Below are 587 nucleotides of genomic sequence, written 5' to 3'. Positions count from 1 at the left end.
ATATATTTTAAAAAGTATTCCCACTAACAAATGAAAAATAAATGATACCTTAGTCAGTTTGAGGTGCTACAACAAATTACCTTAGACTGAGTGGTTTAAACAAAAAACATTTATTGCTCACAGTTCTGGAGGCTGGAAGCTTGAGATCAGGGTGCCAGGATGGTCGGGTTTTGGTGAGGGTCCCTTTCCAGGGTGCAGAAAGTCAACTTCTCTTTCTAGCCTCATAAGGTGGAAAGAGTAATGAAGGACACTCTCTTGTGACTCTTATGAGGGCAGTAATCCCATTAATGAGGGTTCCACCCTTGTGACTTCATCTAATCCTAATTACCTCCCAACTTTTAATACAATCACATTCGAGTTTTAACAAACAAATTTGGGACATGGGCACAAGTATGCAGTCCATGACAAATGGTAAATTAGAATTGCATCATTTTGTAATTCCCAGTGAATTAAGGCATTTATTTATTTTAAAATATATATATATATTTTAAATTAAATCTTTATTGTTCAGATTAGGAGGGGTAGAGAGTTAGAAACATTGATGAGAGAGAAACATTGATTAGATGCCTCCTGCCCACCTTCTACTT

Source organism: Myotis davidii, unplaced genomic scaffold, assembly GCF_000327345.1.
Source record: "Myotis davidii unplaced genomic scaffold, ASM32734v1 scaffold197, whole genome shotgun sequence".
Taxonomy (NCBI): Eukaryota; Metazoa; Chordata; class Mammalia; order Chiroptera; family Vespertilionidae; genus Myotis; species Myotis davidii.
Note: the sequence above shows the minus strand (reverse complement) of the source record.